The sequence below is a fragment of the Calidris pugnax genome, unplaced genomic scaffold, assembly GCF_001431845.1.
Source record: "Calidris pugnax isolate Ruff unplaced genomic scaffold, ASM143184v1 scaffold13, whole genome shotgun sequence".
Classification (NCBI taxonomy): domain Eukaryota; kingdom Metazoa; phylum Chordata; class Aves; order Charadriiformes; family Scolopacidae; genus Calidris; species Calidris pugnax.
The window spans coordinates 4,672,269-4,687,338 of NW_015090810.1; the positions used below are offsets into that span (position 1 = coordinate 4,672,269).

The 15,070-nt window shown below is 36.9% G+C and overlaps 1 protein-coding gene across 7 annotated transcripts in view; it reads left to right on the forward strand.

Annotated features, from left to right (window-relative positions):
• Positions 1-15,070, forward strand: part of LOC106886004 (poly(rC)-binding protein 3-like) — a 525,351-nt gene that overhangs the window by 99,670 nt on the left and 410,611 nt on the right. Inside the window, exon 2 of one of the 7 annotated variants that reach the window (XM_014938586.1) lies at positions 289-324. The exons of the other annotated variants lie outside the window; for them this stretch is intronic. The gene's annotated coding sequence lies outside the window, so the exon portion shown is untranslated. The remainder of the gene's footprint in view (positions 1-288; positions 325-15,070) is intronic. 7 annotated transcript variants of the gene reach the window in all.

A 15,070-nucleotide genomic window follows, 5' to 3' on the forward strand; every position in this document is an offset into this window, starting at 1 on the left:
AGGGGGGGTGGGGGTTTTTTTTTTTTTTTTTTTTTTGTTTTTGTTTTTTTTTTTGTTGTTGTTGTTGTTGTTTTGTTTTTTGTTTTTTTTTGTTTTTTTTTTTGTGGTTGGACTCGATGATCTCTGAGGTCCCTTCCAACCACCACAATTCTGTGATTCTGTGATCTATATTTTAAGATGAACTGCAGAGCTTCTGGTTGTCACTTTCCCATCTTCCCCCCCCGCCTTTTTTTTTTTGACTTTGGATTCTGTGAAATTCATTCATGGACTTTTGGCGTGTTTCCTCAGAATAGCTGAGGTCCCGTGCTAGCAGTTCCAAACAAGGTAAGCCTTAGCAAAAGTCTTCATCTGGTTCATCTGCTTTCAAAGTAAACTTTGCTGCAATGGGATGCTCTGGTTCAGAGAATCTTGCAGGGAGGTGGAGGGATGTCATACAACGAAAACTGCCTTTGAAATTCTCATGGGGTAGAGTTACTCATACTCAATTATACCATCCACCTAGATGGCTATTTAGGGATATGAAATGATCTCTTTATAAAAGTAAGCTAGTATCAAGGATATGGATTCAGATATTCATAAAAGAAGCCTTATCTGAAACACAGAGGCCACACTCTGCAATGGACATGGCTCTTCACAGTGTCTTTCGAACCAAAGCCGCCTCTGGTTTAGCTAGTGTTTTAGACGAAGAAATTCTTGTGGCAGGAGCAATTCTGTGTTGAAATCCTTCACAGCAGACTTCTTTACCTGTATGACTTGGCTATTGATGCTCTCAGTATGACAGCTTGATATATGGCATTTCTGATAAATCATTATTTTCTAAGATTATATTTCTCTCTAAAGTCAGTATCACTTGAAGTTTAGTTATGCACCCAAGGATAAACACTGAAAATCTTTGAAAGGCAGATTCTTTGCTAAACCAGAATAATGCAGTGCTTTTCCGTAGCTCTTTACATGCCACTCAAAACCTTCCTTTTGAAGTAGCCCAGCTGCAGTCTGTTCTCTAGCTAGCGTGACTACAGGCATTTACACTTACAGTTTTCAGGTGTCATAGGCAATTTTATTTTCTACAAGACTATAAGGCCAGGGATTATTCTCATTGTTGTGAATTTAAAATGTTCCCCACAGAAAATTATTTACTGACAAAGTCCAGAGAATTATTTTCTTCCTCCCAAGTAACATTTTTTTGTTCAACTAAGCAGTGAGTCTTATGGACTTTCAGTTATTTTTTGCATTATCATGGGAAATTTCAAAGACAGAAAGATGAATTAGGCCCCTGATTTTCACTGAGTTAGTTTTCAGTGAATAGGCTCCTGAGTCTCCTCTAGGTCTTTGAAAATCTTCCACACGATTCTTTTCATTCTTTGTGCATCCATTTCCCTGGCACTGCTCCTTTTCAAACCTCTATAGAAACACTCATGTGAACCTGGAGGAAATACGTGCTCTATAGTCAACTCCTAATTGCCCTACTGGGCCCATCTCATTAAATGTAATGTCTTATTATCCATCTATATCTTAGCCTTCAAACATAAAATGTGACCTTGGGCTGTGAACCCACTACAGCTTGCACAAGAGATCTTCAAGGGGAAGCTAAGGTATCTAGGAAAGGTTTTTAATGATTGAGTAGGTGACCCTTATCTCAGTGAGCCACAGGATCAAAGCATCTGACAGGTACTATCTCACCATTTTGCGAAACAAATAGCTGCCTTTTGTACCAGTTCTTACCATTATAAGCTTGATATTATTTTTCCCAGGAATCAGTGAACAAAGAACCTAAGCTTTCTCTTTGCACATCAAAGAGCTTGGACTCACATGTAATTAACCCAATTGTCAGTCTGTCCTTCAGGATAAGTAAAGCCAGTGACTGGGTCCCATAATTGCTATTGTCTCATCAATCATAAACCAGTGACAATTATGAAGGTTTTTCTGGTGGAAGAAAGTCCCCGTACAGGATAAATAGCCTCAAAAGCCTTTGTGGACAGCAGCAGAAAGCATTTCTCCTTGGGTTTAGCTATATAAAAAGCTCACAATGTGTGGTCGTATACATACCATACTTTCATTAAGTGGCCTTCTAATGAGTCTATAGTAGGCTTCTGGAGACTTAAAATAAGTAAACTTATGATTTAGGAAAAATTCTGGCTGTTTTTATCAAATACCTACAAATAAATAATAAATCCCTTCTCCAAGTGACATATTAAAGCTGGTATCGTCCCTTTACATGACTGCTAACTAATATAATTATATAAATGTTATTGTTGTGACTAAGATTTCAATTCAAGAACATGATTTTAAACATCTGAAATATCATGCTATTTAAAAATTCATATGTTGATAATCTGGTAATTTAGGCTAGCAGCACAAGTATTTTGAACAATACTTATTTTTATATATGCATGTAGACATATGCACACACACATTCATACACATATAAACAAAACAGCTGTCAAAATGAAGACAAAATGAAGCAGTCAAATATAAAGCTAAGTAGACACAGGGAGTTAGGAAAAAAAATTCACAAACTTGACTTGCTATGGTTGAAGAAGAATGATTCAAGATACGATATTAAAAACTGAAACTTTTTTTTCCCTCTTGAATCAATTAGCCAAAACATACTGTTAAGCCACAAACACACCACTCATTAAAAATAATGTGCCAGGAAGGAAATATTTCCCTTGCCTCTCAGTATAGCATCAGAGGATAAAGGGAGGGTAGAGGAATTCTTACAGTAGATGATTCATTAATTCCTCCTGTGGTAGTTGCAAAGCCAGAGACTCGCAGTCATACAGAATAGTCATACATGTGCATCTGGACTAGATTAAGTGGATTTGGCCATGCATTTCCCATGGACTACTTCTTCCTCTATGGCAGCTACATTGGGCACTTGCAGGAATCCCCCAACACTTTATTACACACTGTTATCTTTGTGGATGACACAGTGCAATTGCTTTTTTTTCTGTGCCTCTTAGATCTTTCTTCACTTAGTTACCTGTGAAGGCAAGAACCGCCTCTGTCAAAAGGCATGTATTATAGAAAGAGCTACAAAATGTGTTAGTGAAGGGGTAGTGGGAAGGGTCTGCTTGAAAGGCGAATGAAGCATTCTCTACAATGAGTTCTTTACAGCAGGCTGCTTGAACTCAGAAAAGTAGGGAACGTTCCCAAAATAGCTTATAGAGTTTAACAGATACAAGTGGTCCAATTCAGATGTGACATAAATGGGAGCAGGCAGAGGGTGTAAGCAGCAGTCTCGTGTTCGTGCTAGAGAGTCTAAGGTGGTATCACTTACGTAGCAAAGCGATTGGAGAACAGAGCTGAAACAGGAAAGTCGACTTGTGAGAAGGGAAATGCAGAGCAGAGTGCAGGACTCTTACTGTTTTTGGAAGACAGGCAGATGGGAAAGAAAATATGCATTATGTAGGCCAGAGGCTAAGCATTGAAATGTATGGCTGTTTGATGGTGTCTCCATAAGTTCTCTCAACTTCAGCTTTGGGTAAGCAGTGATCGAAATCAATGGCATTGTCTTGTGGACCAAGTTTGTCTCGTGGACCAAATTTGTCTTATGGACCACATGAAGAAGCCTGGCACAAGAATGTGAAAATGTGTGTGTGTGCTACCTATATGGAGATGCTTGTGGTGCCAATCAGAGCTGCAGATAGTTGCAAACTAATTACTGAAATCATCTTCCACTTTTACCGAGGAAGAAGGCTAGCTTTGCTCTACTGTTCTCTGGACCTGAGATCTACAACAGTTTCCAAACTTATTTGTGCATAACACAGGTCACAAGTTGTACCCCCTGCTCAGATGGGAACTAATAAATTATCTAGATGTAAAAAAAAGAAAAATATGAATGCTTCTTCAAATATAGGAAAGATATTTGTTCAAGTATTAGTTTAACATTATGCAATTAATTCTGTCACAAAAAATGACAAATAGAATAGAAAGAATGAAAGAAAACGTTACAGGTGAGCATGCAAGCCCTGGGAAAGTATGTCCTTTGTAAATGGGAATCTTACCAAAGGGAAATAGATAAATCATAGGTTCAAGGGAAGTTCTGTATATCTTTTTCCGCAATGTATTGTTTACTTTCCAGGATGGTCTTCTGTATTTCAATGGAAACATTCCCACTAGTAAATGTAAAGCGAATTATTCATATTATAAGTCCTTAAAACCTAAAGTATTTCTTACAAAATTAAAAGAACTGATTGAAGAAGTGTTATCTAGAGAGCTTGTTCTTAATCTCAGCTGCATAGCATTCATTATCATGCTTCAAAAATGCATGGAGGGATCTTTCATTTGGTATAGTATTACCTCTGACAGCACAAATTAAATATACCTACAGTGGTTGTTGCCTGTTACTTGATGGAACCAATTATTAGGTTTAGTATGTGCTGCTCCAACAGACAATGAAAAAGATAAACAATTGATTGCAATCAAGCGACAAAACAAAAACACTACAATAACATCACTTATTTGCATAGTTATCAGTATCCATGGAAGATATAAAATATCACCTTTAATGCATACACAGCTGTATAAGTGTCTATGCTTTTTGAAATTAATATAAAAGCCGGTTTATGTAATCAATAACACGTATCACATCAAAATGGTCCAACTACATTTCTCTCAATATATTTGTAGCATCAGAAGTCAAATTCCAAAATAGTATCATGTGTCAATTTCTTTACAAATAACATTTATGGAACAGTTTGTGAGAAACATTTACTGTATAGCTACTTATAAATCACTTCTGGCATTTAGATCAAAAGAGCACTACAGGATGTCCTTGATTTGCCTCGCCCTACGTATCAGAAGTACGTGTGTTTTGTAGAATTCCAAATTGGTCTTTCTACTAGTTTGTAGCTATGGGATACTAGTTCCTTCTCCTTGCATCTAAGAAGAGCCTCGGAGAAGCAGCAGCACTTGTCCTCCTGCTGTCATGGTTCAGAAATGCTAGCAGTGCAGCTGATGAGCCCTCCTGGAGCTATTCAGCAAGCACATACTTACACCAAGATGAGGCTGAGAGTTTTGTTACCCTTTATATACGAGGAGTTAAAGACAATACATGAAGTAATGAGTCTCAAACAAGAAAACAAAACAGTAGCACTAGAGCTTGGAGAGATGGATTCCCAAGCCATGCTTTTTAAGCTGTCCTTGACATAGTGATTGACTATCAGCCAAGGGGCCTGGGGGGACAGATACCAAACATTATCAGACTGCACGGTGACTATTGGCTTCTATCATACAGTCATCCAGAGTCTGACAGGAGAGAAAGAGGAATGTTGATTTCAAGCTTGACATTGAATGGGCAGCTAGACTGCCTACTTGTGGATAAAAATGTATGTTTGTTTTCAGATGAAATTTTTGGTGGGGTTTCTAGGTGAAATTCTGCCTCTCTAAGAAAAATAAGAGTTTCTTTCCCCAATATAAGTGATTTGCACTAACTTCATGGCAGTTCCTTCCTAGAACTCTTCAGAAATTGTAATTTCCATTTCATAAGAAGTTGTGATTCCAATATTTTCCTCTCCAAAACAGAATATGACACCAAGTGACACTTTGTCACTTTGTCTCTGAAATAAATCTGATGGGAGAAGAGAGTGTACAGAAATATTAATATTAATAAATATTTTATCTTTTTCTGTTCATGACAAGCTCTGGCTTTAGTATGTACATGTCATTGTATGTTGTTGCACAATGAAAGTGCTCTGAGGACCCGACCTCTTTCTACCTGTGTTCATTAGGGGTAAATAATCTAAGTCTGGAAATCTGAACCTCTCTCACCTCTGTCATGTATAATTAGTTTTTTCTCCTACCAGAGCCTTTATTGGACTTCAGTGGAAGCAGCACTGAGACCTAAATTCCTTGAAATGTTAAAAATAAATGACACTCCAAGAGTAATCCTCCTCCTCCTCCTGTTCCCAAAATGGACTAATACATTGATTTTGAATCCATGGTTTGGAGAATCAATCACAGATTAAGTGTTTTTTTGAGGCAGGAATTAGAAGTATAGCACTGAGAGAATGCTTTAAGTGAATTGTTTATATTGTCTGCCAACTTGTTTTTGTAGTTCAGCATTACTGGTGTTGATAAATTAGAATTATATATTGTAAAATGGCATGACATCTGTTCTAAGGGGGTAGAGGAATGCTGATGTGAAAGCCCCTCTTAATGAAGAGCAGTTGATATATCTTCGAACACTTTTATAGTTTTGTCAAACAACATAAAAGTGTTATTCTGGATTTACTAGCAGGAAATAAAAAACAAATTGAAATAAGATTTTAAAATGGCACAAAATCCCAACACTTTTCATGACACCAATAAAAAACCCACACATCCTGCTAAATATGAAGCCTTAAAGTTGCAGTACTATTTTGTATGCAAAATCTAGAATATTATTTACTCAAGCAAAACTCCTGTCAAAACTTACTGCCACTGGAAAATGAATAAGTATTATTCTCTGTGTTGTCTTTGTTATAGCTTAATTGCAATTATTGTTAGAAACAGTGACTTCACCGTACCCTTTTAAATACATCTGCAGGGGCTCAATCCTGGCATCTTGTCTTTCCATTCTTCCATCTTGAAACCTCAGTGAGGCTTTAGCTCAGCAACAATTCACATGTAGTTTGAGGCAGTTTCAGGACACACAGATTTTTAGTGTTCAGATCTTAGAAGCATAAACCTGAATATGCTGTTGAGTCAAGTTATGGTTACTGACTTTTGAAATACAGATAATAAGTGTTGTTCTTGTTGTTCTTTTTTTTTTTTTTTTTTTTTTTTTCTTTTTTTAATCACCATGAATTAGAAAGAAATACCTTAAGGAAGAAAAATTGACCATTTTACTTGTTTTGTGAGTGCCTATGGACTGGAAAGGCTTAATTCTGATGCCTTGTGTAGACTTCAAGTGCAGAAGTCAGCACACATCTTGAGTTTTTTTTTTTTTTTTTTTTTTTCCCTTTTTAGAGTGGAACGTTTATGGCCAAACTCTACTTCTTTTTCTTATTTGTCCATCTCATCAACTTTAATGAAGAGCAACAGACAGGGTTTGGCCAGCGGGCACATAATATCAAAAACCACACAATTCCACCTGTATCATGCTTCACATTTTTGCATCGCTGTCTGCAGTGTACTCAGTTGTTTTCAGTCAATTTTTGTAGTCCACCAGCATTTTTAGCTTCATATAGTCCATTTTTTGTTTCTTGTAAAGACTACGTCATCTCTTTCAGTGCTGGCACTTGCTCCTGTTTTAGCTAGTTTTAGGACAGAGGAAGGTGTCTTGCTTGTTGCAACACAACATGCTTACAAATGTCTTCAAAGGAAGACAAAGCCCTCTTTTTCTCCTCATTAATATAAAAGAGAACCTTTTAGTAGCGTGTGAGGTGCTTGGGACAAGATAAATGATGTTTTTATTAAAATTAGTCAACCAAACTCTTTTCTACAGATTGGATTGTATTAAAACTTATTTTTCTTTCTAAAAGGGAAGTACAATGACTGCCTAACCTAGAATTAAAATAATTCTAACTATTATTTACCAACTGTCAACGGACAGAAGTTGGCTTGTTAGCCAGCTTGTGAACAGAATCTGCAAGTGAGAAGGTGGGACCTGAGGGTCTCTGCCTGGCAAGCAGGAGCTTACCGGCTTTAGCATGTAAATGAGCATCGTACAGTTGTTAACATGGGTGAGGATTACCCCTTCTCTTGGAAGAAGAGCTCAGAATTGCTGCAAAATGGGATTACAATACAGTATTTAGAGTCATCTATGCAAATCACATTGTTAGGTATTCTTCTGCCCTTGAGCAACAAAACATATTTAGAGGGAAGGGAAGCAGCCGAAACCTGTTTAACTTACCACCGCTCTGCTGTGATTTTCCATATACTGGGACCAGAGGGGTAGCCTGTATCCCTTGCTCTCCTTTCTGTCCCTTAATGCATAAAGGAAGAATAGGGACATTTGTCTGGTGTTTCCCTACCTCAGTTCTAGGAGGAGGGAATAACCTTACCCATGGAAGAAGGGTAGAACTGAATTTTGGGCAAAAGTCAGGCGTTAGCTTAGAGAGCATGACATGATATGATTTGGGGTAAGGAAAAGCAGGCGTTTACGCTCCAGAGTATTGTTATCTGTTATAATAGTCGGTAACCAAAAATGTATTTGTATCTGGAATATAGCAATACTGTGTGATCTGAAAACACAGTAAGGGCCGGCAGGCAGGAAAATCTGACCAGAACAATTTATTAATATCTCAGGTAGTAGTTGGAGTCCAGTCATGATTTTTAATAGGTGTCCCCAGGTTAGCCTGTTGTCTTACTTCAACTTCAGGTTGCCAGAGAAGGGAAGTGCTGAAGAAAAACCACAGTCAAACAGATAATGGTTTCTGGCCTGGGAGATCTGGGGAACTGAGTTATTTTCTCTTCCAGGTTTGGAGGAATGTTGCACTCCCAGCCAGCGTGCCATCACTTTATTTCACATGGTCATTTCTTGCTGTGCAGCAAGACTGGATTAAATTGTGCTAGAAACTGCAAAGAACCAGCTCAGGAATCAGGGAAGCTGAGTGCTCCCACTCAGGCTATTTACTTCATCTCTTCTTCTGATTTATGGATGTAGTGTGGGTTTCATGTTTGAAAACCTGTAGAGTAGCCTGAAATTGATCTTATCATGTTTGAAAACCTGTAGAGTAGCCTGAAATCCCAGGATACTGAGTTACAAACAGGCCAGCTTGAAGTCTAGGTTTAGGTACTGTAGATTTCTGTGCCTGTGCAGGTAGGACTTGTCCTGAAAAGAGATTATCTCCTCCAATTACGTTGGATAAAGGAACAATGCATGTGTTAGGGCTTTTAACTTACACAGATCAGGATTTAATCAACTTGATATTGCAACTGTAAATACAGGAATCTTTCAAAATTCACAATATAGTGTCCTAGGTGATTTGTGGAAGTAAAATACCTAGAAATCCTGCACATTAACCACACATACATTTTTATGTGCTTTCATTTCAGGTCTGATAAAGTGATTTGTGTATGATCTGAATGCACCCATTGTTTTAGAGTAATGAAGCCTGATTATAATTTTCCCTTTTTAGTCTCCTTAAAAACAACCCTAAACCCAAACATAAATAACAATTTTCTCATCTTCCGGGGTAACATGCAAATGAACTGCTGAGTCATAAGTGTTTGTGTTTTGCACAGATTGCCAGCCTGGGAGAAAATTATTAGAGACTGTAACTTTTTGTAGCTTTTAAATTTTGTGTATGCCACTTGCTAATGTGTATGTAGGGTTTATGTCAGTGAAGGAGCCAGTATTTTATCCTCTAGGCCTTCCATTTAAAAAATTAACTTGTGATTAATTGCTGCATGATTCCATTACTGCAATGTAGATGGATTTTAAAAGCTTTTTGACAAAAAGATGCACCTTGGGGTTTTTCAAATGCAGTTGCTGTAGAGCACTCTGTAGTTTTATTCTGTATTTTTTATATTCATAGTGATTGAAAAATCAACTTCAATTAGGGTCACAGGATAATAACATCAGTTCTGTTCTTCTCCAAATATTGAATTTCTGTTTGTCTTTAAGAAGCTGAAAACCATATCTGAAACTCATTGATTATTTTATTTTAATAGGTCATTGTCTCGATGGAACAGATCAACAAACCTTTCCCACTTTGTCAAATGTATTCCAAATAACAACAAAATCGGGCCAAAGATATTTGAAATTCAATTAGAATAAGGATAATCTGGTTTATTTATTTAAAAAAAAACACCCAAGTATTTAAAGAGTAACTTGTGATCTATTTAAATGGATCGTGATTTTAGATGAAACAAATTTTTCTCTTCACTGGTGTGAAGAGAACATTTATCTGTAGGTTCTAGCATTGCCTCATAGTTTTATTTGCTTTTTCTCATAAATCAGAAGAACATCTTAAAACTGTGCATCCATTCAATTAAAGTTATTTAATCTACTGAGTCTAAGGTTTTCTCTCCTAGATTTCTTTTTTACAATCTTGTAAAATCCATTGCCTCACACCAAACTTTAACAGTCATTCACGTAAATTGAAATTCGCTACTTCCTCATTAAATCTCACCAGATTAACATCGTTATTCAAGTGGATGGGGGTGGATGGCTTTCCTTTTTCCTTTGTATTTAAAATCCAAATAATATTCTGGATATTCTTGTCCCAGTTCCTTGGCCTTCTAATCTGTCCAAACATAACAGAAAACAGAAATGTTTCCTTTCTATGGTGAAACTAAGGCAACCTAGAGAGTGTCTCTGCTGAAAAGCACAACTGACTGTCACAAATCAAAACAAATTGATAAATTATAGTTTGCAAATCACTGCAATAGGAAATTAATGTAGTGGCTTGGAATAAAGCAGATTTCAGTACTTGTGGACAATTGCTTACGACCACCTGGAAAATAAAATTTTGTTTCTTTGTCATTGAATATACAGAGGTTTTTGTACAAACAGAATCTCATCCTTTCAAGAATCTGCATTTGATCACAAAAGAATGAAATGATACTTCACAATAGATCTCATAAATGAGATATTTATATATTAACAGGCCCACTGGTTTACCTCTGATTTTTGAAGAACTTTTGAAAAGCAAAGTAGAAACAAATTTAATGCTCTGCCATTTATTTTCAGAAGCTAATGTTTGAGCCATGTGCTGTAAGTGACTGAAATCTGGATGTTTGAATTTCTCATCAATATTTTGACAAATGGATGTAATATACAGGCTTAAAATCAGTTAAAACAGTGGGCCAGGATGCCTGTGAATATAGCTCAAAGTTGTGTATCATCCTAGGATACTGCCATTTGGTTTTGGTACTTGATCACAGCAAAAAGCAGCAGTGAAATTTGGAACTGTCGGAAAAAGATTTTGTTTAAAAAAATAAAAATTGTAATGCTCAGTGCTCTAATGTTAGTACTGCGTAAAAATCTAGAGAAAATTTAATATCAGTATGTCTACTTCGCATTAGTCCATATAAATGGAATAGGAAATTATGGCTGAAATGAAACCAGCTGGCATTCTGACATTGATCCCACTGGAGGTATATGTTACCACTATTCCTGTCCTGTACCCCTGTTGGTGTGACTGGGCAACTTAGCTACCCTTAGCTACCTCTGAGTTTGTGTGACAGGGAAAATGGACTAACCAGAGATCTGCTGTGATGGGGCAGTGTTGCAGCATCATGCTCTGCAAATGCTACCAAGAAAATACATGTGAGCTCAGCTTTCAGTTTTAAATGAGTGAGGTTTCCCTTGGAGCCTTTCAGTTAGAAGAAAGAAATAAATACTTACCAAAGGCTACTGATAAAGTCTACAGTTTTTCTTGTTTTTCTTTTTTGTTTTTCTTTTTTTTTTTTTTTTTAACAGGAGAATGTGCAACCTCCCTTCTGGCAAAAAGATGTAAATTGTGAATTTTAAGAAACAAATCCTGCTGCACAGCAGGTTTAGACAGGCTGCTACAGTTGGGGCCTTAAGGCGTTCTGTGGCTTCCCTGTGGTAAGCCATGGTTCTCATTTGTAAAGCCAGGAGAATTCCCATTGTTGCTATAATCATATGCATGATCCTTCTTCCATCTCAGTGCTCCCAGCATCAGTTAAAAAAGAAAAATAGGCCAAATGTTGTTTGCTATGTAGTCAGCTATCCAAAAGCTTAGGAACTTGGTATATTTTGCAGGATTTAATTTTTTCCTCAGGAAGATAATTAAGCTTTTAAAGTGGAATTCTTAAAAAAAAAAAAAAGTAAAATAAAAAAGTGATGAGCCACTGAGCTTTTTTCTGAGTCAGACATGGCAGTAAAGGCATCAGAATTTATTTTTGTTGAATTTTTTTTAGGTAAAACATTCTCATTCTCCTATGAACTCTAGTTTTCCAAACATGGATAATCCTTTCAGAAAAGGCATGAGTACATATTGTGATCCTTGCCAAGGTATACTCCCCCATGTTCGGTCAGCTCGGTGCTTGGTGACTTCCTGTCCAGCATTTGATTCTGCATTTCTTCTATTAACAGCCCTTGATGGACTCATTTCAGCATGTCCTTTTGATTCCTTTTATTCTTTTGATACCCAGAAAATATAAGTCAGTGAGTTTCACAGGTCAGTTATGTTTTGTTGCTAAAAGTACTTTGGTTTCTTTCAAGTCTTCCCTTTGAAAATGTCATTTTATATCCCTTCCTTCGTGTATTGTGAAAAAGATTGAATATCTGTTCCATACGTACCTTCTCTGGGCCTTTCATGATTCTGTAAACCTCTGCCTCCCCTTTTTCTGTCCTCTGTAATTTCTTTTTCACTGTTAAAGAATGCTAGTCTGCTGATTTTTGCCCACCTTGGAAGACATTCCAGAAATTTCATTGTGCTTGCTGCCCTCCCATGTTGAAGTAAGGAAAAGCCTCGATTGGAAGGGACCTCTGGAGATCATCTGAGCCCACCTACAGTTGACAGCAGGGGTTTGGCTTAAGTTACCCATTGGCCCAACAAGACAAGTCCTGACAACCTGTTCAAAGGCTTGGTTGTTCTCACAGTGAAGAATTTTTTCATATAGACTGATGAAATTTTGTTTCTTTTCCTGTCACTGTGTTCTTGTGAAACAAATACCTTCATCTTCTCTATAACTACCTTTTAGGTATCGAGATAATGTGATTAGACTCCCCTCTTCCCCTTCTCTATTTTATATTGAGCAAACTGAATTCTTTCAACCTTTCAACATGCATCAAGGCCTCCAACCCATTAATCAGTTTGGTGGCCCTGCACTGTACCATCCGCAATATTTCAATGTCTCTTTTGAAGTGGGGATCCAAAAACTGGACATATTATTCCAAGTGTGACCGAAATACCAAATAAAACAGTACAATGTTTCATCTGTTGGTTTTATTTTGGTTGATGCAGTCAAAGTCCCAGGGTGGTTTCATTGCTGCAAGGATGCACACCTGATCCAGTCAGTCCCTGGCCTGCACTGCTGCTTGGGATTATTCCATCCCAGGTGCAGGATGTTACAGTTATCTTTGTTAAACCTCATTCGATTCATGTTGCCCCAGTCTTCCAGCCTGTTGAGATCCCTGTATGGTGCAGTGTATAATATATACCTTGTTGTGTCTTACTCTATTTTTTCTCACAGAGTGGGGAGCAGAATTGTGCATCAATGAAGGTATAGACCCATGCTAGTTTTGCACAATAGCATAATAATAAGAAATAATAATAACAATAGCAAGAGTAATAATAATAATAATATTGAATTATGCCAATACTATTTAATTTTATTAGTTGTTATTTTTTATTATTAGTTGTTATTATTTGTTTTCTGTTTTGTTCTCTGTTCCTTTACTGTTTATGAACAATCTTATATTTGCCTTTTTGACCACCACTGCAGCTGACTGGATGTTTTCAAAAAACTGTCCATTGTGATTCTGAGATCTGTTTCCTCAACATCAATAGCTAATTCAGATCCAGCACTGTATTAGAATAATAAAGGGCATTTTCTTCTCCATGCATATTACTTCAAATTTATCAACACTGGATATCATCTGTTATTTTGTTGCCTACTTTTTCAGCTTCAAAAAGAAATAACCAGAATAATTTGAAATGGTAATGTTAAACAAAAACAAGCATTCAGTGGTTCTCACAATGCAAGAAACAGAAGTCATCAAAAGAAGTTACAGAACTTTTAAAACATAAGGAAATACTTTTCTTTCTGCACTGTTTTAGATGCTAAAAGTATGTATGATTTCAATATAAATTTGAAAAATATATTTAAAAGTGCTCTCTCAAGACTAATTAAGGACAAAACAGTCCAGGCTTAGAAAGCCCCAGACTATGATTACTAAAATTTCTTTACTTGACCGATTCTTAACTTTTTTTTCACCATGAGCGTCTGTTGTTAGCTATTGTCAAAGGTAGAGTACTAGGTTATGTCTAGTGACCTAGTACAGCCATTTCAGGTCATACTCTTGCAGAAAACGTTCATCAACTGCTCAGTCTGTCTTAAATTGAAATTTCCTGACTAATTCTTTAATGTCTACTTTCATTTCTAAAGGCCCTCAGGGAACCAAACATTGTTCTTAACTGTAAAGCATAGCCCTCAAAAAGTGATGAATAGCATGTAACCTATTTTGGAGGAAATCATGGTGAGAAAGTTCATTGCAAATAACCAAATGAACATGCACAGAACTATGTTGGAAAGATTCATAAGGAGCTGCTCCTATACAAGTGCTTGTTAGTGTAGTAATCAGGATGTGTACAAGAAGCAAGCTTTTCCAGACCCGCTGAAGTTTGAGATGAAGACTAGAAGTTGACAGAATTTTTTCAATAAATGTTGGGGAGAGTATTCCCAGTTAGTTCTGGGATGTAGAGTGTAGTTCTGGTTTGGAGTTGAGATATTCTCTCCCTCCTGCATCCTTTTCTGCTTTTAGGAAAGAGGGGGAGATGAGATCAAGCACTTTGAACTTGTCCTGCCACTGAAGGAAGACACCCCGTTCATCTTCCACCCCACTGCTTTATTCCCTTGCCTTATCTTTTCTCTGATGTTGCCACAAGTGTTTCTAGAAGGAACTGGCCTGAGTTAAACCCACAGAGGCAGTCACATTATCAGAGATCCAGGACTACATTTGGTAGTAGCATCTGTTCATGCCAGCTTAAAGTGTTAACACTATAGCTTAAACAGGTTTTATTTGCTAATATTTGCGACTTCAGTGAGCAGCTTTTACACTTCCAAATGGCTGTATAACATCATAATCACACATATTTATGCTAGAACTAGTCTTCTGAATTGCTACTGAAAGTATAAGCCTGTTAATTTTTGGTTTTCTTTTCCGACCTTTGATAGAGAAATTAAAAAAAAAAAAGTATCTTTAACAGTAGAGACTGTAAGACCTCAAAAAATAGCATATAAGGTTAATTTCTGATTCTTTTCCCCCATGAAGTTGCTTGAATGTTCCCCATTGAGATACTTGTTAGTGTAAAAGTCAGCTTTTTACTAAAGAAAATGGTATCACTGAGTGCTTGTTAGCTGAAGAGATGGCCTGTAACTGCACATTTAAGTTAATTTTAGCAACTATTCAGACAAATTCTCACCTCCTCCCCTTCACAGATATGTT